Source organism: Hipposideros armiger, unplaced genomic scaffold (assembly GCF_001890085.2).
Source record: "Hipposideros armiger isolate ML-2016 unplaced genomic scaffold, ASM189008v1 scaffold_477, whole genome shotgun sequence".
Lineage (NCBI taxonomy): Eukaryota > Metazoa > Chordata > Mammalia > Chiroptera > Hipposideridae > Hipposideros > Hipposideros armiger.
Window position 1 is genome coordinate 1,342,167 of NW_017731827.1, and position 23,898 is coordinate 1,366,064.

At 39.1% G+C, this 23,898-nt stretch overlaps 1 protein-coding gene across 26 annotated transcripts in view; it reads right to left on the minus strand.

Moving 5' to 3' along the window:
- The window catches only part of EIF4G3 (eukaryotic translation initiation factor 4 gamma 3), a 227,947-nt gene that overhangs the window by 166,228 nt on the left and 37,821 nt on the right, over positions 1 to 23,898 (minus strand). For 17 of the 26 annotated variants that reach the window (XM_019666679.1, XM_019666674.1, XM_019666669.1 and 14 more), the window contains exon 1: positions 22,323 to 22,402. The gene's annotated coding sequence lies outside the window, so the exon portion shown is untranslated. Of the gene's footprint in view, positions 1 to 20,039; positions 20,110 to 22,322; positions 22,452 to 23,898 lie in introns of those variants that run through there. The other 9 variants (XM_019666684.1, XM_019666682.1, XM_019666683.1 and 6 more) reach the window with 3 other exon arrangements.

Here is a 23,898-nt window from a genome sequence, read left to right on the forward strand (position 1 = left end):
AAGCAACGCCCTCCACAACTAGACTGAAGAACAAAACAACAGCAACTTGTCTGTTCCCCTTCCCCCAAGTCCCCAGCACTTCCCATCCCCCCAATTCCCCAATAAAAATCTTTTAAAAAAAATTTTAAAAAAGTTGTATTTCGGGAGCCAGCCGAGTGACTCACATGGTTAAGAGCATGAGCTCTGAGCAACAGGATCGCGTGTTCGATTCCCACATGGGCCAGTGAGCTGCGCCCAAGCTGAGCAGCTGCTGAGCTGCCAACAGGAGGCAGGATGGCGACTGGACCTGGAGCTGAGTTAGCTGCGCCCTCCACAACTAAGACTGAAGGACAACAACTTGGCTGTTCCCCTTCCCCAATTCCCCAACACTGTGCCCCTTCCCCAATTCCTCAATAAATCTTTCAAAAGAAAAAAGTTATATTTGGATTATGACCTGTGCAGGGTTCAAGGGTCAACTGTAATTAATATGTATAGAGGAGAGTCAATTACTGAGTGATCTAGGAATCAGCAGCATAAAACCAACAGTCCTTGCAACCAGTGGATGAGATTACCTAGGGTACAAGACCAAATAACAAAAAAATTATTTGACACAAATACTCTTGAAATAGGCAAAAGCAAATGAATCTTTAAAGTATAAAGATGGAGTTTCTGAAGGCTAGGATGGAAACTACATTTCTTGAGAGTATGTTTACTGCGAGGCACATATCTACTTTAATTAGGAAATAAAGTGCCTTGCCCAAGGTCATGTAAATAATGGCTAATTCAGGGTGTGAACCTCAATCCGCTAACACCAATGAAAGTATAGGTCAACATGTGCAAGTAATAAAACAAAATATTAACATAAAACTCAGGAAGGATGTTTACCTAAGGGAGAAAGGAAGGGGTTGGAATATAGGAGGGGCTTCAGAGGGCTTCAAAAGTATTGGTACCTGACTTCTTATCCTCGGTTTCACTTTCACGATTTTAGTTACCCATGGTCAACCATGACCCAAAAATATTAAAGAGGAAATTTCAGAAATAAACAGTTCAATAAAAAAATTCATGTTTTAAATCTCGCGCCATCCCACCCCCGCCAGCTCCATCCTGTCTACGTGAATCATCCCTTTGTCCCGTGTTTCCAGGCTGCACATGCTCCCCGCCCGTTAGTCACTTAGGAGCCAGCTGGGTTTAGGAGGTCCACTATGGGGGTACCGCAGTGCTTGTGCTCAAGTAACCCTTAGTTTTCTTGACATGGCCCCAGAGTACAAAAGCAGTGATGCTGACAATTCGGATATGCCAAAGAGAAGCTTTAAAGTGCTTTCTTTAAGCAGAAAGGTATGGATGTATATAGGAAAAAACATTGTATATATTGGGTTTGGTACTATCCCCTATGGGGAAGGGGGGACTGCTGCATTCTTTCAAACTGAACATGTTATATACTCTTTTATAAGATTATATGTTTCATAGTAATTTTTAAAATAGTATGTGCTTTAAGAAAGAAAGCAGGAGGATTAGAAATGGTGCCGCAGGATGACCACTCACATAACTGCAGCATCCGGTCTACGGGGCTACTGGTGGCCAGCCTGGTGCAGATGGAAATAGAATGCAGGATTTAAGTGGAAGTCAGCAGACATGATAAACAGAACTATCAATTAGCCAAGTCACAGCTTACTTTAGCTTGTAGGCTGTACTAAGAAATCCTAATTTTTTTAATGAAGTCCATCAACACAGGCATTTGAATTTCTATAGCAGACCCTTCATCCTGGAAACCAGAATAAAGGAAAACACCTGCTAGAGTAGACTGATTCAGGCATGGGAACTGACAAAACACAGAAATTGAGGAAAGAAAGAAAACTAGGGGCTAATAATGATTAATGATAGAATCAAGGCTAAACAAGAGGAATGTAAGGGCGGGAAAGACCTGTCATATTGAGAATAGAAAAGGATTACAGAATTAAAGGGTTATTATAGGCTATAAAACAGGTACACTAGGACTGAGCATGGGTAAGGCAGAAACAAGAGGCTGTGGCCAGAGAAATTTTAGACTTCAAGAACTCAAAGGCAGAATAGTTTTAGGCAGAGACCAGATCAAGACTAGCACTATTCAACAGAAATACAAGCCACACAATTAACTTTAAAATTCCTGGTAGTCAGTCACATTAGACAAAGTAAACAGGGAAAATTAATTTTAAATAATATGTTATTTAACCCAATATGCCCCTAATTTCAACTTGTAGTCAATATGAAAGCAGAGACATCTGGTGTATTTTACGCTTTATAGCACATCTCAATTTGCACTAGCAGGTGGCTCTAGTGACTATTTCATTGGACAGTGCCAGTCTAGACCGTGTCCATATGTCCATATGGGTTGCTGGTGTGTGTCCGTATGTAGTTGCCGGGGGGGGGGGGGGGGGGGGAGTGAAAGAAGGGAAGGAGGGTGCCTCCAGGAGCCCACAGCAATGGCTGGGTAGGGCAAGAATGGATATGGTCGAGTCCTCATAGTAGACAGGGGCGAGTAAAATGGAGAAGCAAGTTGTGGGCCAAATGCTAAAATCCTCAACAAATGAGGAAATTTGCCCAGGAAAATTGGGCATGATAGCAACAAAGAGAGCAGTATATGAACTTGTTGCATCTGTGTCATAGGCAAAGACCTAGAGAGAGGAGTGAGGGGGCCAAAACAATGCTGAACCTGCCTCCCAAGATATAAAGAATTGAGAAAGCTAATAATATCCACTTGAAGGACTTCTAGTAATGTTACCTATACTGCCAGAGAGTAGGGAGGTAGAGGGTGAATGAGAGAGTGCAAGGTAAGGATGCTAAGGAAGAACCCTTTTAACTGGACCTTTTTAGAAGGTCCGGTAACAGGCCGTTAGCAGAGATTCTATAAGCACTCTAACTATTATGGAATGAAAATATATGCAGCTAAGCAAATAAATAACAAAAGGTAAGTTTCCTGATTCTAGGACTAAGCTTATTCTGGAGCTTAGAATACAGTCACATAAATTCTGAAATACTTAATCATCTGAAAGAAATAAATGGCTTAAATAGAGAGCTGGCAATTTATAAAGAAAATAACTATTCTGCTTAAACTTTAAGAGGTGGCCTTTCCCAAATAAACCCATTTGTACCTAGCACACAGTATGCACTGTACGAATGAATATCTGGCACCAAATATTTGTGGGAAGAATGGTCTTCTAACAAAATCTTGCTATTTATTCAAACTGATCATCTTAACAGTAAAATCTGATAAGAAGGAAATTAAGTATATTCATTAAAACAGCTTTAAAAATAGGTTTGAAGGGAAATCAAACCACATAAATCCTATTTACCACAACAAATCCATATGGACGCCTATATACTATTTAAGCCACCTCTAAATTGTTCTGTCAGCCATAACACTGGGAATATAGCACATGCATTTTCCTGCAGAACATTCAGTTTCTTATCATTTTCATTCTAGAAAAATCCAGCAAGATGATAGACAAAAGATGAAAAACAGTAATGTCTCCCCAAGACAAATTCTCATTAGGTTTGTCTTACTACTAGTTATTCTTCAGCAGAATTGTTTATTCCTGATGACATGGCTCATCTAATAAATTAAAAATATGTACACTATAAATTGAAGTCTAATCCAATGCATGGCTTTAATAGATGATTTAGGATAAATCTGAATCAAGCTTCAGCTAAAACAAACTACAATTAATCTACCTGAACATAGATAGTGCATCCACCCCCAACCCCTTCTCCCATTCCTATCTTGAAGCAGAACAATTCTTGTTTTATTTCATTTAGTTAGGAAAAATACCTCAACTGTTAAATGTTTTATGATACTGATTTATAACCAGACAGGGCAAAAATAAACTTCGTAGAAATGCCAAAGCATCATTTCAGGTATGGTTTTCAAATGTTTTCATCTCAATTTCTATTAAAAGAGTTCTTAATGAAAAATAACACCAATGGATCTGATGTCGCATTTAGTTTCTTTTGCCCAGGATTCTACAGAGCGATGAACAAATGGAAAAATAGAGAAGTGAAAAGACGGTGGAGAACCGACCAATGAGAGAGGTCATAACACACCTCACAAAATATAGGGCAGCATACATAAACTAGAAACTAATAACCTGTTTGACAACTTGGACTTTTTCTAAATAACGCAATAAGGACTGCTTCTCAAAGAAACAAGTAACAGGTGTACCTAGAAGGCAGAATTTTGCCTTTGTGTGTACTGTAATGTTTGCTTGACAGTTAACATAGCTGAATAATTTCTGGAAAAGTTCAAGATGAGCCTCAATGTGTTCCTAGATAACATCAAGGTCATTACCATGGCTTTCTGAATGGCTACTCTGGGTTTTCTAAACCACTCTACGTATCAGCTTTGCATAAAGTATGAGGTTTTATTTAAAAAAACAACAATTTTACAGGTGAATAAATCAAACATAATAATAAACACAGTAACAGTCTAACAAAATCATTTAACAATATTAGGCAATAATATTTAATGATATAAATGTCTATGTAGCAAGGTCTGTTTTTCGGTAATAATGAATACAGTTATAAATTGATATTAAAGTTTAGAAAATGTCCCGGAAATGTGATGTCAGAATAGACAAAGAATGCATTCCCTACAATTAATTCCCAGCTTTAAAAAAAATGTTAAATACTCCCAAGCTATTGTAACACAGGACGTGCAACGAGCATTCACTGAGCATTAAGCATCGGCCAGGGACTTTGCATCTGTTATTTGATTTAATCCTCACACTACCCTATGATGTAAATAGTTATTTCCATTTAACAAATGGCAAAACTTCCACGTGGAGGGAGGTTCACCCAAAATACCATAATTAATAAGTGATAAAAGTGGGATTCACAGCCAAGTCTCTATTTTTAAAAAGAAACATCACTTTCTAGAATGCAGCCTTTATACTGTAGCAAACTGAAAATTCTTTTCCATGGTTTATAGTTTGGATGTGGGCATGGAGTTCTTTGCCTCAGAAAAAAATATGGGAAGACCGTATGCTCAATCTCTTTTTTAAGTTAGATCCGTAAAATCTGTCTGGGACTGGATCACAGTTCAATTGTTGGGCTATACTTGAGGCCTCTTCAAGAAACACTCCAGTAAAGAGGTTATGTATTTGTGAAGGGAATCTCTTTTCAACATCAGAGATGTGACTGCTAGAAAATGAAAGGGCTGTACTTTAAATGTTATCTAACACAAATACTGCTCTTACTTAATGGTGGCTTTTGGACATTTTTACATGAATGTTTTAGGCAATTCAACCATTCACTGAGTCATGCTGTGTGTTGTATTTTGCATTAGAACCATCCAATTACTCTTCCTCTTTGCTACCTCAAAAACAGATACCTAATGTTAACACCCTATGTAAACTGCAGTGTACTTTATTATCACTCATCACCCATCTCAACAGCTGTACTTGTCATTCCACTCTTTCCATCAACCCAACTCCAGAAATATTGGCATAATAAACAAAATTCTAGAATGAGACAATTTTGACAGGTAAACTGATACTGTGTTTCGCCAAAAATAAGACCAGGTCTTATATTAATTTTTGCTCTAACAATCTACATTTCTTCATTTATTCAAGTGCAAAAATCTACATTTCTTCAAACAGTCATGGCTGGCTGACGATCTTAACTGGGGCTTATGTTTGGAGTAGGGTTTATACTACAGGCATCCTGAAAAATCATGCTAGGGCTTGTTTTCCAATTAGGTCTCCTTTTGGGGTAAACACGGTAGCGCATTATACTCTATAAACTAAAACACTTAGTACAAAAAAATAATGAGCCTTCATCTTTCACACTACCTTTCTTTAAATACCTTACCACGTAAAGTCAGTTACTCAGAGACAGTATTTCTCTTTACCTAACCACCATCATGACTATATAAAAGCTTATTTGTGGATTATATTCTGGGAATATTCAGAACAGAAAATTAGATCACCTGCTGAGGAAAGGTAATACATTCCATATCTAATACAGTACTAAACTGGTTTCAGAAACCTAAATCCCTGCCATGGTATCCTGAAAAGAGACTTTTTCAGCAGACGAATTCAATCTTAATTATTTGATTCATGACAACAGAACAGCTGGAGTACTGAGAAAAAGATTCCCAGACTCTTTCTCGAAATAAACCTTCCTAGGAACAAGCTCTCTAAGGATGTAACAATAAAATATTTGGTTCTTATTTTAGTTAAGTTTGTACCTGTAAAATAAAATTTTACTAAACTATACCAAAAAAAAAAAAGTTAACAGTACCAGCCAGGAAAAAACAAAAACAAAACACACTTGTTTTAGCCAAATAAAGCACTGTGCAAATAGCCCCAAAGTGACACTTTTGGAAATTTTCACTTAGAGCTATTTTCATCTATCAAAGATTTACAGATTTTCTTACAGTTCAAGCTCTGCACTACTTATACGGGGGAATGAAAATCTTGCCATTTTCCAGAATTTGAAAGCCACTGTACTGCAGCTTTAAACCCAGGAAGATTTAAGTGTATTGAAGCCAAAACCATCTGCAATCAAAGCGCTCTTGCTCTGCTTGTATTAGAGAGGTCAATTACACAACACCTATCAGGGCAGAATTTGATTCTATCATCAAAATAAATTGGTATATGTCATCTGTAAAAACTAAGCACGGACTGTGAAGCAAAGTACGTATATTATCTGTAAAAAGTTGCTAACAGTCTCCCGTAGACAATGAACAGAAACAGCTTCTCAATCATCAAAGCCATTTTCCTTAAATTAAGAAATGGCCCAATTCATTATGTGTGTACGTGGCCTAAAAATGGGGACACTTTCTGCTCCTTTCGCTGAAAACCACTCCCAGCAAAGAAGGCCTAGGAGTCTCATTTCGGCAGCGGGTATTCTCTGCTCCACAGTGGTGTTCTCATCATTAGAATTACCTGGGCCTCATCCCAAGCAATTAAATGAGAATCTCTGGAGAATGGGAGCCAGGCATCAGGAGATTCTAATGGAAGCCAGGATTGAGAACCACTGATCTCTTCTTTCTCATTTCTGAGCAGTGACGTTATATGGATCAGGGAAATACTGTACTGAACTTACCATTTCTGTATTCTTTATACTTAGTTCAACACTTAAGTGCTATGTACTGTTTGCCTTTCACCAGACAATGACGGACTCATAATGGGATGGCTTTCACAATATACCCACATCTGACACACTACTTAGGTATCCACAACAATACCTATACTATTCAAAGCTCAGCTCCTACCTGTACAGGAGAATACCTCCGCTCTCTCTCCAATCCTAGTACCAGTTCCCCCAAGGCTACCAGGCTAAAAGCATGATCTGCCTGGAAGGAGAATTCAGTGCCTGGTTCAGTGACTTCTCAAGCAGCACAGGTATTCTGTAATCTGTGCACTGCTGGCTGTTTCCAACATCAGTGTCTGCTACTTAGTCATCACACTTCCTGTGCCTTCTCCTGATAGCTACCACTATCATCTCTACTACTTCCTTCCCTTCGTTTCCCCACCTTTAGTCTCTGGTTTCTTCTCCTACTTCTCATCTAGAACATTCCTAGCCAGAGTTCCCATCAATTCGTTTATCACACGGGATATAATCTTCACTCTAGGTTCTGCTGCTCCGATGTTAAGACCACTTCCTCAACTAATTGCTTGAATTCTAGTTTAAAACATGTGACTCTACATTTAATAACAAGAAGTTTAAATATTGTGTGGCTAAATTTGTACAAAGCCCCAATTTTGTAAATTTATGTTCCCCAAAGTTGTTTCGGGTTGATTCTTTAAAAATCGAAACAAACTGTTCCATAAAAATGTTGTAAGTGGTGGTTGTACCCCCAAATTATTTACGAAAGCCTAGTTTGTCTCAAATGAACCTGAAATAAAGTATTATGGGAAATTATGAGAAAGCAAGGAAGAGTGTCAAGAGTTGTGACCTGGGGGTCTGGACTCGGTCCCTTACCAACAGTTCTATCTAGGGTACCTGAAGCAAATAATTTCATTTTTCACACTCATGATCATGTCTATCTGTAGAGTTACTATAATGATAAAAGAAATAGAGCGAATTGAGAAATGCTCTAAAAACTCTAGCTTATCAAGTAATCTACCACCAAGGTACTATCCTCCAACATACTTATCTGATAACAGGAGTGCACAATAGACATTAGTTCATACTCCATTATAATGTAAGTTATATTAGGAAGGACAGCTTTCACTTCAATTTATTTCTAAATGTTTCCATGGTCCTATCTTCCTACCACTGTCCCTTTCTAGCTCAAGAGTTGATATTGTTGAGGAGAATGTGTCATCTGATTCCAACATTAGATATACGTTTAGAGCTTGTACCAATAACTTCTAGTGTGAGACCGTTTTTTCAAAGACCCTCTAGAAATGGTCCTTCTTCAAGAAATCTGCGTTTCTTAAGACTTCTGGAGGAAGTAAAACCAAGCAGAACACAAAAATTTGGTGAAGGGTGCCTTTTGTATGCATCCAGCTTTTTGATAAGTTTCATCTTTTTTACAAATCGTACAAAAGTTTTATAATCCCGTTTTCTAATACATACTTCAATAGTGTTTTCTCCTCTTTTGGTTTTATGCTTGCTAATTTCACAGCCGCTGGAGTTAAAAGACAATCATTCCCACAACCAGAGGAGATACAGTAATGCCTTCTAGGTCCTTTATTCTGCTTTTCGAGCCTGCTGGCCAGCCTCCAGTCCTTCTGCTGCATCCTTCCCTTCTTAAATAGTGCCAAATGGTTATGTAAATAAGCCAGCTGCTTCTGAGTCATCACTTCTGCTTCCAACTTCTCTAACTCCCAATGTGAACCTTGGTATACTTCATGAACCCTTCACAACCCTTGGAATTTTTCAGTGTCTTTTTGAACAGAGCAGCTGAGCTTCTAGTCCTTTTTCGCACTCTGATGGAATTATTGGCAGGTATTGTTCACATACTAGTAAGTATTTCTATCACTCCATCTATTGGGTTGTCGGAAAAGTCATGACTTTTTTGTTTTTAATTACAAAAATGCGTCATGACTTTTCCCACAACCCAGTAGACAGGATTGTCCTCTTGGTTACCCAGAACTTTTTTTTTTTTTTTAAAGATTTTATTGGCGAATTGGGGAAGGGGACCAACCAAGTTGTTCTTCAATCTTAGTTGTGGAGGGCGCCAGTCGCCATCTGGCTTCCCGTCAGCAGCTCGTGGCCTCTAAACTCAAGGTGCTGTGTTCAATCTTAGTTGTGGGTGGGCGTAGCCACCATCCCATGTGGGAGTCGAACTGGGCAGCCTTGTTGTTAAGAGCGCACGTTCTATCCATTGAGCCATCTGGGCAGCAGCTCAGCTCAAGGTGCCAAGTTCAGTCTTAGTGGCGGGTGGGTGTAGCCCACCATGAAACAGGCAATCTTGCTGTTACACCAGCTGAGCCATCCTGCCATCAGTTGGCAACTTAGCGACAGCTCAGCTCGGGCGCAGTGTAACTGTCCCATGTGGGAATCGAACCAGAGGCCCTGTTGCTCAGAGCTCGCACTCTTAAGTCAACTCTTAACCAACTGAGCTACTTGGCCGGCCCTACCCAGGACTTTTTTTCTCTAAACCTGTACTGCTTTATAAAAGGATAAAATCTCCATGTGGGTAAAATTTAAAAAGCTAAGAAGAAATGCAACAGTTTAGGCTTCATAGTGTAAAGAAATAACTGCTGCTTTGGCAATAGTTTCTTGGATATGACACCAAAAGCACAGACAAGAGAAAAAACAGATAAATTAGACTTCAACAAATTAAAAACTTTTGTGCAAATGACACTATCAAGTGTGAAAAGGCAACTGACTGGATGAAAGAAGATATTTGCAAATTATGTGCCTGATAAGGAACTGAAATATAGAATACATTAAGTAACTCCTCCTACACCACCACAACAAAATTGGATTAAACAGTGGGCAAAGAACTTGAACCGACAAATGGCCAATACACATGAAAAGATGCTTAACATCACTAATCATTAGTGACATGCAAATATTTTATGCACACGCAAATAAATTTTATGACACCATCAAGTTTGCTATTATCAAAGGAGCATATTCTAAATGACTGAATACAGGACTTGGCCAATTCAAAGCTGTTAATATTATGAGAATTAGTTAGTATATAAAAGCTTACGATTTCTGGTATTAAAACAGATGAAACATTGTGGCAACTTATAGCTAGTATTTACAAATCAATACCATCAGAACAAGAAGTACACTAAGCATGGATATGAATTTTTTTTAAAACTACAATCTTTAAATTACAACATAACAGTCCTCCAGTTAGATCACTAGTTCATTTTCAAATTTTCTTTTCTTCTAATATATGCCTTTAAGGCTACACTTTTTCCTCTGAGTAACACTTTATTCATATCCCACAAATTCTGATACAAAGTGCTGCTTGTTATTCATTTCTAAAGATAACATTTTGTTTTGATTTTATCTTTAAGTCAAGAGGTTTTTAGATTAAAAAAATAGATTTTATTTATTTACTCCTACATTGTTTAAGATTATAAAAAATGTAAAATTATGTTCAACTAAAACAAATTATAACTTTGAAAACCTTTTCAAAAAACAGTAATTATGTTCTATAGCTTCAGCTTAAACATAATTTATATTTTATCTTGTTGTTAAGCTCTAATTCTATAGAAATATATTCAGAAAGTATAAATATGATTGGAATTTCACATTTTTCTCCATAGCCTAACATATGATCAAGTTTTGTAAATAGTTGTGTATTTGAAAAGCACATAGCTGAATGACAAAAAATTAAAACAAATTTTAAAAAAGTATATTTCATTCAAGTTATCCAGTCTTTTTTAATCTTTTATTTTAGCTGAATAATTAAAAAGTTCTCTCTATATTTTTAAAGTTTGGTAATTATGATTTTCAAATCAATATTCTCAATTATTTTTACCTTGGTTAAATATGAACAAAATTTCTCTTGTATGCATTCTTGTGCTAATTTATTTATATAAAAACAGGTTTGCTGTTACTGTCATTTATCTATATCAGGGGTGGCAAACTATGGCCCTTGACATGTGTTTTTGCAAGACCAGCTAAGGAAGGTTTTTATATATTTAAAGGGTTAAAAAAAAAAAAGAAGACTATTCAAAAGACCATCTGGCCTACAAAACCCCAAATACTTATTATCTGGTCTTTACAGTTTGCTCATCTATGTCAGGAGTTGGTAAATATTTTCCATCAAGGTCCAGATAGTAAATATTTTAGGCTTTGCAGACCACACAATCTCTAGCAACTAATCAACTCTTCAGATGTAGCACCAAAGCAGAATTCATAAATAAATTAGTATGGCTGTGTTCCAGTAAAAGTTTATTTACCAAAAACAGGAGAGGGGCCAGATTTGGCCCTTGGGCCACAGTTTACCTACCCTGATCTATATGGTGATTTACCGTCCTGTCTATTTCTCTGAGGTGTTTGTCTCCCACACTAATTATGAAGTTGTCAATTTCAATTGCTTTGACATCATATATATATGTGTGTGTGTGTGTGTGTGTGTGTGTGTGTGTGTGTGTGTGTGTGTATATGGGAGACACACACACAGACACACGGTACCAAAAAAATGCATACAAATTTTAAGAAAGGAAAACTGTATTAAAATTGTAATATTCATTATACACCAATAACAAAAGATGAATACAAGTCAAATTTGACTTCTGCAATTACAAGAGGTGCTCAAAGTGGTTACCATCAGCGTCCAGACACTTCTGATGATGGCAAACGACTGCTTGAGCAACGTGGACAAGTGTCCACTTGTATATACATTTTTTGACACCACCTCCCCCGCCCCTGTGTGTGTGTGTGTGTGTGTGTGTGTGTGTATTCTAAACCAATTATTAAGTAAATAAAAAGTTTATGATGTTACATCTTGTAGAAATTAAATCTTTATAGTGTAGGAATTACCTCTTTCCCATACAGTTTTTTGCCTTTAATTCTATGCTGACTTCTCAAGGTTGCTTATACCTGCTTTCTTTTTATTAGCATTTTCCTGTTAATGTTTCCATGCTCTTGTTTGCAAGCTTTCTGTGTCATGTCTAAATGCATATACCTAGATTTTGGTGTTTGATCAATTTGAGGCATATTTAACAGGAGGACTTAATTTCATTATTATTATAGTTACCTACATGTTCCACAGCCCTACTATTTTATCACATTTACTTTTATTATCCTGTTTCCTGACTGTTGTTAAATTCATTAGGGTTTACTGGCCCCAACTTATTCTTCACTTGTAAGGAAATTATACATCCTTTGTACCACTGTTTGTGCCAACTGCTTACTGTCTTTCAGCTCTGACCCACCCTGTAAGTAGGAGCGTGCTTTTACCCCAGTCAGCATGGCTCCAGGCACCATTTCCATTCAGATCCCCAGCCTCTCAAGGCCATTTAGCGATGCTAGCAAGCACAGGGGCATGTACATTTGGTATTCAAAGTACCAGCCTCTCCTCGATCTCTCACCTACTGTTTCTGACTTCCAAGAACCAACTGCAGTAACTCCCTTCTCAGAAGTCTGAGCAACAATCCTAAAAGGACCTGCCTCCAAGCTCCTAGCTTCTGGCAACGCCGCCATTTCTCTTGCATTCCCTCAGCTCTAGAGATGTTAGCTGCTTCCTGCAGTTATTAATCTCTGGATTACTCAGCATCCCCTTGATAATCAATCAGCTAGTATAATAAATTCATGTAGTAAATCCCCTCTATTTGAAATACTTAGTATGGTTTCCTTTTTTTCCTGACAAAACTTTAACAGCTACACTGTTTTAAACTAATTAGGTTGTCATGTGGCCAACTGTAGTAAACAGCCAGGTCAGAATGTCATTGAACAGTAAAAGAAAGTGGGCAATTTTAATGGCAATCAAGAATATTAAGATTTGACATAATAAAGAGTCTCTGAATAATAGTGTAGTACCTGAAAAGGAAGGATCACTGGCAGGGAACTGAAAAGGAGATTTATTTTGTGTGTGAAATATAACAAAATATTGGCAACATAATTTTTTCTTCTATATATCACCTACTTAGGTAGCTATGGAACAAAATACTGCACAGGCAGAAAAGACATCATATGACAGAGAGAGAATTCAGATAGCCTGAGAGTTTATCACTCATCACAGAGGGAAAAAAATAAGGGCCCATTAATCTATGAAGAGTTTAGAAACAGCGGTTCTCAATCTTCCTAATGCCGCGACCCCTTAATACAGTTCCTCATGTTGTGGTGACCCCCAACCATAAAATTATTTTCGTTGTTACTCTATAACTGTAATTTTGCTGCTGTTATGAATCGTAATGTAAATATCTTTTTGTTTTCCAATGGTCTTAGGCGACCCCTGTGAAAGAGCCGTTCGACCCCCAAAGGGGTCGCTACCCACAGGTTGAGAACCGCTGGTTTAGCATCAGATTTAGCTCTTCTTGTTACCTAATTATCAGTGTGACTGGACATTTTAAAAAAAGAACACTAAATAAATGTATGCACTGAGAAAAAAAGGCTGTTAACTTGGTAAGTAAATTATAACATTTTGTTTTCATAACGGTAATTCATATATCTATATATCAATAGATATATATAAATATATATCAATCTATAATATTTCTTGTTTATAGTTAATTGATTCTACTTGCTTTAAATATGATTATACTTGCTTTAAATCTAACTTAACCTCTCCTTCACTATTCACTGACAGGATTTAAAATCACCACAAAGCTACATGATGTGTGTGCGTGGTCTACTTTTCATTGAGTGTTCAGTTATTGAAATTCACAATTCTTAGTTCTGTGAAGATGCTAGTTTTTGTACATTACATTTTGTAGTTAGCAAAAATACTTTCAGTAAACTTTCTTTTCTAATTCCTAATATAAATAGTCCTGTATGAAGCTTGTCATCTCCCCTCTCCTACATCCCTGCAAATTAAACACACACACCCCACCCAAACTAAGCACATATATCCATCCACCTGATTAACTCAGTACAAAATCTATGGACAACGTATCCCCTCTGCTGACCTTGCTCTCATAGTCCTACCTGTCCACCTTCCCCATAGCTCTCTAAATCACATAAGTGGAAGGAATTGTGCCCCTTAATTCCTCCCTATGGAAGGAATTGTGCCCCCATCCCATCACCCAAAAAATTCATACGTTGAGGCACTAATTCCCAATGTGATAGTATTTGGACATGGGGCCTTTGGCAGACAATTAGGTTTAGATGAGGTCCTGTGAGTAGGGCCCTCATGGTGGGATTAGTACTTTTATAAGAGACACCAGAGAACCTGTTTGTCTGTCTTGATCTCTCCTTCCTGTAAAGACACAGCAAGAAGGCGGACTTCTACAAGCCAAGAAGGAGGCCCTCAACAGGAGCCAGATCAGCTGGCACCTTGATCTTGGACTTCGCAGCATCCAGAAATGTGAAAAAATAAATGTCTGTTGTTGTTTAGGCCACCCAGTCTATGGTATTCTGTTATCGCAGCCCAAACAAACTAAGACAGATGGAATATAAATTTCTGCAGCAAGTATCACAAGTACTTTGAATAGTCAAACTGCTCCATTTCCTGATTTTCCTTAAAACTTACCTTTGCTATTTCTCATCCCAAAATTTACTACCACATGTTAATTTCTGTAGCTGAACTGAAGTTGCAATTTTCAGAAACATAAAAATCTGAATATCACAGCTAGATGAAAAACAGATTGGTGGCACCTAAGCGAGCTTCTCTTCTGAATTAGTGAGGTGTGAAATTCCAAAGGGAAACACTGGGTGAGGTTTTGCACTATCTATTAAAACAGCTGAGTAGTAGCTAGAGAAGTCAGGAAGAGCTCCCAGGATATGTCCACAGGAAACAACTCTTTAAATGTAAAAATCATAAAATCCTAAACCTTTTTCCCCCAACAGAATTTTAATAAAAGGAACATCATCATTAACAAAAAAATTGAGCGTACATCAAAGACAAGAAAAGAAATGCTTGTGAAATTACAATCAGTTCTTACTAATAGGTTGTTACAAAATTCTTCGGCTTTCTAAAACAGTGTTGAATGAATAATGATTGATTTTCAAAACTTTTGCTATTTATACTTAGATATTTCAAAATATGGGTTCCAGAGTCTTGCAGATTTGTCAAACAGAATCTAAAACATGCAGTTTAGAATGAGGAAAGTCTGAATAATAACTATACTTAACTATCATTCTTGCAGCAACGCTTAAAATCTAATCACAGAAATTTTCAAAGAAAAAACACAAATTTTTTTCTACCTACATGCAGTGCAAACAAAATCATAATCAAACAAGCATATAAAAATTACTTTAGACATATTTCATGGTAAGTTACAAAACTACATAAAAGATGAAATTCACCTAGTAGGAAAACATTTGGTGAAGTTCTACTTTATAAATATGGTTGCAACTGATTTTGTTAATAAAAACAAAAAAATGACAAAAGAGCTGAAATTCTCTAATCAAATATGACCACGTTAAAATAAATCTCAACAATTAGAGGAAAGAGCTTACAATTGTTTAGCATGTACCAGATGAAACCACAGACGTAAATAATCTGGATATGTTTTGGCCCTTGTAGTTTACTTTTTATGCTAATGACATTTGTAAAGGCATGTTAATTTGTAAAGTGTTTAACCACAATATGTGTTGAAGACATTTTCAACAAGGTACAAGTTTTTAAGTAAGTGGGCATATTCTCAAGTGAAAAAGTAAACAAAGTGAGAGGACTGGCACCCGCAGGGCCAAGTCAAGGCGGGCAGTACTGCAGGTTTCCCAGCATACATCTAATTCTCATGTGCCACGAATGTAGCTTTCAAACACCACTCAACTCAAAGACTGCTTTAGATTAAGCCACAGTGTGTTACATAGGGGAGGTAGGAAGTATGAAAATGATCAATTTTGCTTTGCGTTCTTTTTGGAAGGAAAGTAAGTAAATACTCATCTATTTCAACACTGAAATATGAAAAAAACTTTCAAAGCTTCCTCTACTTCCTCCTGGTTAACAAGGTTGGTTGTCAGAGTTGACAACCTGAAAATCACTACTTAATAATAAAGAAAATAAAATCACTACTTAATAATAAAGAAAAAGCAGTTTGCAAAGACTGAAACAATCGGTCAGTCAACACCTGCGAGGAAACACTGAGAATTTTTCCTTGGTAAAACAAGACCACTGAAGAGAAAATGAAGTCTGGAAGTTGGATAAAGCAAAAAAGAGAATAGGAACCATGAGTCATTTGAAACTCATCCTTTACTAAAAATGAAAACTGTAGTGTTAAAATACATATCATGACCAATCACAATTCCTCAGTGAAGAAGTCCTTTGCTTAGCATTTCCAACGACAATAAAGAATCTAACCAGTGGGGCCGGCCGAGTGGCGCGATGGTTAAGAGCTGGACTGGGACGCCAGAGGGTCCTGGTTCGGATCCCACGTATGAGGGCCAGTGACACTGCCCTCTACAGCTAAGATGCTGAACAACAGCTCAACCTGGAGCTGGGCTGCCGGGAGTCGCCGGCAACAGCGTAGGCTGCAGCCCTGCTGCAGTGGGTTGCCATGGGCTACCGTATGTAGCCAGCAGCCAGCGGGAGCGGCCAGCAGCCGCAGTGAGCGGCTGTCCAGAAGCAGGCGACTGATCTGCCTCGCCCAGGAAGAGCGCAATGATGATGCCAACTTGGGCCAGTGAAGCAACGTCCTCCACAACTAGACTGAAGAACAAAAGGATAGCAACTTGTCTGTTCCCATCCCCCAATTCCACAATAAAAATCTTAAAAAAAAAAAAAAAGAATCTAACCAGTGGATCATATACCATCACCACCTCAGCCCATAGATGACATGACTGAGTTGATCCCTCAGAAAAAAAACAAATGAAATTTCTAGGAACAGCAGGCAGAAAGCATGTATCACTGCGCTTTGGCATCATTCTGAGCTTGTCTTCTCGCTGATTACTGTGGACACAGCTTAGAGTCTAGACGGTGACGCCAAGAGAAAAAAGAAAAGAACCTGATAATCACTGCCAACAACTAACTAAGCAGCGGGTAGGAAATACTTCTGTTTGGCTTAATTTAAGATAATTCAAATAACAAACTTCTGATCTTAAAAAAAGATATGAAATGAAATAGAATGCAAAGTTTACCTAATTTTAAATCTAAAATACAGAATTCAGAACGTTTTCATAATAACAACTGACTACTCTGAGGTAGTTTCCAAAATCCATGGAGATCTTGAAGGAAATTCGAGCCTGTTATTTACAAAAAGGAAAGCAGATCTTGAACGGGGACTCCCACTGGGCGGAACTTTGCAATAGCACCGGGAGGGCTGGGACTCTAACCCAGGTCTCCTGACTCTCTGAAGAGTGCCTTTCTCCACTTGCTTTTGAAATCGGCCCCAAAAGATACTTTTCATTCCAAATTCTTTACCATTCCCAGAGGACAGTCTGGGTTCAGACTGTTCGGGTACAACCATATCAGAAAAGAATGCACACATAAAAAGACTGTGTCTCAGGAATTTACCACAGTTTAAAAATGTCATTTTAATTACCAATCTCTAATAGTGTAATCATCTGAACTTTTTCAGTCTGATTAAATAAAAACTCCAGAGGGGAGAGCTACAAAGATTTAGACATCATATAACCAAGGCAAATGCACGAAAAGCCTTAAAGCTTGGCATGTGTACACATGTATGTATATGTGCACACATGTGCAAAATCCTATCTTGAAGGGAAAGCAGCAGGTGAAGAGGTTGCCACTGATGATGTTAAAGAAGAGATTGACAGCAATTTTCTATATTTTCCCTCTACTATGTATCACAGTTATGAAATCCACTTTTCTTCAGCTCAACTGCCTTCACTTAGACCCTAATAGACTCACTTAGTGACAAACACTGAGTCGCAGACATAGGTAGCTACTTAAAAGATCTAATTCACAGGAAAAAGGGACACTATCACATCAAAAAGGGCACGTGGCTAAAGAAGTGTCTTTAGTCCTATCTTCAGCTGATTTGAATCTAAGAGTTCTGTGGACAAGAATAAACCAGACTACTGCCAACATAAAATGAACAAGCTTAGCCTCTCTTTTTATCCTCAAATCAGGGATCAGCAAACACCTGGAAGATATCGCAACATCATGGGCAGAGTTTCTGAGTTTCGCATTAATATGAGACAATCAGATGAGTTAGACACACACACGCACACTCAGACACACACTTAAGACCTGAGAACTAAGTCTGACAGCCATGAAAATGAACACCACTTATTGAACGTATGTAACGCGTACGGTTCTGAGGCACGATTTCATATAATCTTCATCACAACCCTCTTAGAGACTGGTAGAGTCCTACTAATTCTCCCCTATAGAGCAGATAAAGAAACCAAGTCCTAGAGATATTAAATAACTTAGCCAGGCCAGCTGCTGAGTGACACACTAGTTAAGAGTTGGCTTGGGAGTGTGAGCTCTGAGCAGCAGGGCCGCCGGTTCAGATCCCACATTAGGGCCAGTGATGCTGCGCCCTCTACAGCTAAGATGGTGAACAACAGCTAGACCTGGAGCTGGGCTACCGTGAGTCACCGGCGATGTTGTAGGCTGCAGTGAGGCTGCAGTGGGCTGCCATGAACTACCGTGAGTGGCCGGCAGCCTGCGTGAGCTGCCGGGAGCCACTGTGAGCGGCCGTCCAATGGCCGGCAACATATCTGCCTCAGCCGGGAAGAGCTCAATGATAATACCAACATGGGCCAGTGAAGCGACGTCCTCCACAACTAGACTGAAGAACAAAAGGACAGCAACTTGTCTGTTCCCCTTCCCCGATTCCCCACAACACTGTTCCCTCCCCCAATTCCCCAATAAAATCTTTAAAGAAAATAAAAAATAAAAAATAACTTAGCCAACATGATGTAACCAGAAAATGACACACCAAATCCCAGAAGCAAGGTCTGTTTGACTCAAAGCCTGTAATCCTTTTGCCTCTATTTTGAGGGCTCTGCTTTCCATTAAGATTCACAAATGTGTCAAGTGTTGAATGTAAGGAGACTGAGTTTCCCACAAAACTCCCCATTATTTCAGGTACGCCAATTTCGAAAAATGTCCTCACTCTATCAATAGGTTTAAAACATGTGAGGAGACAATTTAATCTATGTAAGCCTGCCCCTGCCTGAAAGGCCTGGTGGGAAGCGGAGTAGTGAACCATGCATGATTTATTGGGTTCACCATCAGATTAAGCAAAAGGTAGCAAAACAGACCACGATGGAAAGCAGAATAATATTTGGTGACCTTTCGCTCTGTAATTCATGTACTCTGACTTCTAAAGGCAACTAATAAAATAGCATACAGAAACACATTTGTGGGTTCAACACCTGAGACCCCTGCATGATCACCCTTTCTTAAATGCAAGCTATGCATTTGCAAGAGGCCCTGTCTTAAGTGCTTTGGGCCAAGTGCTTGGGTCAAATCACTTGAAACAGTAAGAATTTTAAATGAAAAACTAAGCTCTTTGCCTTACGTGCCAGTTATCGATTGCTTGCCTTTCAGCTCAAAATTCACCTTGTTTGCCTGTACAGTGAAAACGGATCTGGGCTCTTTAAATATTTTCCCATTTCAGCGGGCACAATGTTAAGCTTTGTGAGTAGAGGGCACTGTAGAGATCCTGCAGGACGAAACGGTTTTGCTTCCTGGTGTCTGCAGGCTTGCACAGCAGGCTCCGCCTGCCGAGCAGGCAGTTTCTAGAATCTGGCTTCTCCGTTGCGTAGCTGCCCTAGAGTGCACAGCTCCTTCAGTGGCAGGCTTCAGCTATAACGTGCAGCAGCCAGCAGGACCCAGTGGCCAACAGCTACCCCTGGTACCCTCTCAAGCAGTTTTGCAGCAGACTGCCTCCTCTCAGAAACCCCTGTGTGAAGAGCTTTCCTTTAGCACCCTAGAGGGCAGAATTATGACAAGTTCCAGAGTGGGCTTCTAGTAAGTTCCACGGGTGTAGCACAACAACCTCTCTACCAAGCAGGGAGCCCCATCACGCCCTATCCAACAAGGTCTAAATCTCAGCCCAGTGAAGGGGGAGGGAGTAGTCTCTTACCGAACAGTAACTACCATGAAGAAAACAGGCTCCAGGTTTGGTCAGCCTTTTTGAGTTTGGGAGACAACACACACATCTGAATGTGCTACACCTCGATCTGCCTACAGTCACCAGAGAGATCCAACTTTGAGTGAGGAACTGAACGAGAAGGCTATGCAGGAAGTTCAGGTTGCAACACAAGCTGTTCTTGCACAGGGAACTATGATCCAGCAGATTCAAGGTTACTGGAAGTGTCTGTGGCAAACAGATGCGGGAAAGAGCCTCTAGCCACTGTGCCCCGCGGCAGCTCTTTGCTAAAGGACACTGCTGAAGAAGCCAGCTTTCCACAACACTCCACAGGGCACCGTTCCAGCAAGTCCCAGAGGAATGAGTTCTAGCACGTCCCACTGGTGTGACACCACAGTGGCTTCTCTACCATTTGATGAGCCACAGCCAGGACTCATCACTAGCATCCCTGGGGGAGGAGGGTCTTCCATGGGCACTCCATCTCAGCCCCAGGAGAAACAGCTGCTGTTTTTATATTCTTTAGAGTTCTCTTTCCTATTAGCCAATCCCTCATTACTTCAATCCCCTGTTATACTAAATAACCTTTTATATTAAATTTTCCCTATTCAAAATACTACATAGTTGTTCTCTAATTAGACTCAGACAAATACACCTTATTAACAGCTTAGGTGGTTCTGTTCAGTGCCATGAAAACCAACACCAAGAAGCTCATTTTAAACAATTATCAGTTCATTTTGACATGTTTTACTTTTAAAACTCAAAATTAAATAAGAATGATTTAGACAGGGTTTAAGCATAGTACTAAGTCTGAATTAATTTATATATTTCTTTTTATTTTTTTTAAGATTTTTATTGGGGAATTGGGGGATGGGAACAGTGCTGGTGAATTGGGGGAATGGGAATAGACAAGTTGCTGTCCTTTTGTTCTTCAGTCTAGTTGTGGAGGACGTTGCTTCACTGGCCCAAGTTGGCACCATCATTGCGCTCTTCCCGGGCGAGGCAGATCAGTCGCCGGCTTCTGGACAGCCGCTCACTATGGCTGCTGGCCGCTCCCGCTGGCTGCTGGCCGCTGGCTACACACAGTAGCCCATGGCAACCCACTGCAGCAGGGGCTGCAGCCTATGCTGTCACCAGCGACTCACGGCAGCCCAGCTCCAGGTTGAGCTGTTGTTCAGCATCTTAGCTGTAGAGGGCAGTGTCACTGGCCCTCATATGTGGGATCCGAACCGGGGCCCTCTGGCGTCCCAAGCCAGCTCTTAACTAATGCGCCAATCGGTCGGCCCTATATATTTCTTAATAGGGCTATTTCAGTAATGGTTTGGCAAGCTGTACATTCGTTCTCCAAACATTCTATAGTCTAAACTAGCATTAATCAGCCTCTAACTTATAAACACCAACTTTCAGCATTATTTTTAATTAGTAATTTTTTATCTCTTGTCAAGCTCTAAAAGGTGTAAACTATGGAAACCAAAATTGAAAATAATGTCATAAAATTAATTTTCATTACGAAAAGGGGTTCTTACATATAATTACTGACAATCTCAAATAACCTGGGTTCAAGGTTACTGGCTTGACTTTCTCCACATTCCAGAAGGAGACTTCATAATAACTCCAGCCCTCTCTTAAGAACAAGGAAGCCCAAATAAACATGTGATGGTGGGTTGGTTGGTGCAAACATGTGATAGACAGTATCTTGGGAAATGGCTTAAAATGCAGGGGACCCACAGTGACATCTTCTTAAAACAGTGTTTTAATGTCTGCTGTGCTTTTTAACTGCAAATACACTAAGGAGCTCACTATTCTTTAACAATTCAACAACATTTTAAGCCTCCAAATACTAATAACCTATTTATGAAATCAAACACCAATTTAACAAACAAGTCTGGTAAAACTACTCAAGAGAGAAAGACACCCATACTTTTTACAACAGTAGAAAATAACCACCAACATTCCACCAAAAGGGAGAAGAGGGGAGACTGCGCACTGAAAAACAAAAAAGTGCTCTGTGGCTTTTAATAAATTTGAGAATCACATTTTAATTTCCAAAACAACAAAAACTAAGTATTACTGACAGTTCATTTTGAATGACTCTATAAATGAAATGTATAAAATTGTTAATAGACACCATTATGGGAGGTGGGTCTAAAAAACCACAAAAGATAAAACAGAAATTATTCTTCAAGTAATGTTGTATGTTATTGCTTAAAAGTTTGCTTTAGAGAAACAGAAATGCTGCTTTTACATGAAAATTCATTTAAAAAACAAAGTTTTTCTTACTTGAGAGAGTCCAGGGGACGATGCATGTCCCGGGGGCGTTGCCGCGAGATTCGGATGCCCCTTGTTTATTTCATGTGCTGAGTAAGGGGAAGGGGTCGGGGGTCCCGGCTGTCTTGCTACTTGTGTTACCTGTGAGGAAATCAATATTTAGGAAGAGTATAATAATAACAACATAATGAATATAGCTAAACTGATGAATTTTTAAAAACTGAATTTTCTGTCACAATTTATACTGATTAGAGATTTAAATGATCAATACTGCAGCAATGAAACTCTTAGAAAAATAATAAACATGAATATTTTCATTAATTTGATAAAAAGACTCTTGAAACATAATCTAAAACCAATACCCTTAAAGGAAAAAATATGCTAAATCGAAGAAATCAGACTTGAAACTGAATACTGTACAATGCCATTTATATGACATTTTGTAAAAGGAAAAAAAAAGAGTAATGATTGCAAGAGGATGAAGATGACTACAAAAGCACAAGGCAATTTGGGGGAATGACATAATTTCTGTATCTTGGTTCTAGTGGGGATTACATGTCTCTATGTCTTTGTAAAAACTCACAGAACTGTACACTAAAAAAGGTGAATTTAGGGGCAGCAAGGTAGGTCAGTTGCTTAGAGCGCAAGCTCTGAACAAGGCTGCTGGTTGGATTCCCACATGGGCCAGTGAGCTGCGCCCTCCGCAACTAGATTGAAGACGACTTGAGCTGAGCTGCCGCATGGCTCAGTTGGTTGGAGTGCGTGCTCTTAACAAGCTTGCTGGCTCAACTCCCACATGGGATGGTGGGCTGCACCAGGAACTAGATTGAAAACGGCAACTGGACTTGAAGCTAAGCTGCACCCTCCACAACTAAGATTGAAGGACAGCAACTTGACTTGGACCTGATGGGTCCTGGGAAAAACACACTGTTCTCCAATAAAGTTTTAAAAAAAGAAAGAAAAAAATGAGACCTCTTTAAAAAAAAAAAAAAAGGTGAATTTTACTTATATAAATTATACTTCAATAAACCTGAACCAAAAAAAGGACAAGTTACTCATAGAGTATAATCTCATTTTTGTTTTTAAAAAAGTACACGTACATATATATACATTTTTATATGTATATTGTCTACGTGTGCATGTGTGTGTCTGTATCCAGCAGCAATACATGACAGCAAGAAAGGTTAAAGACATAAAAAATATATAGATGTGGACCACTATCAATAAACATGTAAAATAATCAGGAATAAAAAAAGAAAGCAATCGGGCCTGCCGCGCGGCTCATTGGTTAAAAGTTGGCTTAGGAGCACGAGCTCTGAGCAGCAGAGCCACTGGTTTGGATCCCACATGGAACAGTGACGCTGTGCCCTCTACAGCTAAGATGGTGAACAACAGCTTGACGTGCAGCTGGGCTGCAGCGAGTCGCCGGCAAAGGCACAGGCTCCAGTGGGGCTGCAATGGGCTGCTGTAAAGCTAGTGAGTGGATAGCAGCCAGCGTGAGCAGACAACAGCCGGCATGAGCTGCTGTGAGCCCCCATTCAATTGCCAGCGACTGATCTGCCTTAGCCGGGAAGAGCGCAATGATCAC